The sequence below is a fragment of the Nanorana parkeri genome, unplaced genomic scaffold (genome assembly GCF_000935625.1).
Source record: "Nanorana parkeri isolate BGI_ZX_2015 unplaced genomic scaffold, ASM93562v1 scaffold3471, whole genome shotgun sequence".
Taxonomy (NCBI): Eukaryota; Metazoa; Chordata; class Amphibia; order Anura; family Dicroglossidae; genus Nanorana; species Nanorana parkeri.
The window spans coordinates 33,893-34,451 of record NW_017309739.1 but is presented as its reverse complement, the minus strand read 5'-3'; positions in this window follow the sequence as shown (position 1 = coordinate 34,451).

Sequence of the window (559 nt, the reverse complement as noted above, 5' to 3'; positions counted from 1 at the left end):
TTATCTCGTCCGTCTATTTCCCCCGCTGTCTGCTGGGAGACGGTTCACGACGTCTACTACTCCTGAGGTCATTTTTTATCTCAACCGTATCTTATGACTTGTAGATCGGAGGCCGGAACGTGCACGAGGGGTCAGCCTCCGATTCTTTGGTGCGGGAAGGGTTCCTTGGTGCGGGAAGGGTGTTCCATTGCTGGCTGGATTTTCCCTGATTTGGGGGATCTCCACTCGGTCCGGAGATTGGAATGATCCTCCCACAACGATGCTCTGGTGTATGTGGGCGACATCAGACGCGTGTTTATATGCGGAGCGAGCGGTCAGCATCTGAAAGGTTAATTATCACACCGGGGCTGATGTGTGTCCGTCTGTCTCCATCCTGAGGAGGGAATGGCGGCTCCGGGCGCAGTGTGTTCCCGGATGAGGAATCCCGGAATATTTCCCTCCCCCCGAAACTCGGCGACTTCATTAATGAATAACGAGACTCGGAGCCTCGTCTACTCCCAGGAGTCTGTATCGGTGCCCCCCCCCCCACCGTGTCCCCCCCCCCGATTGAGGGACATGG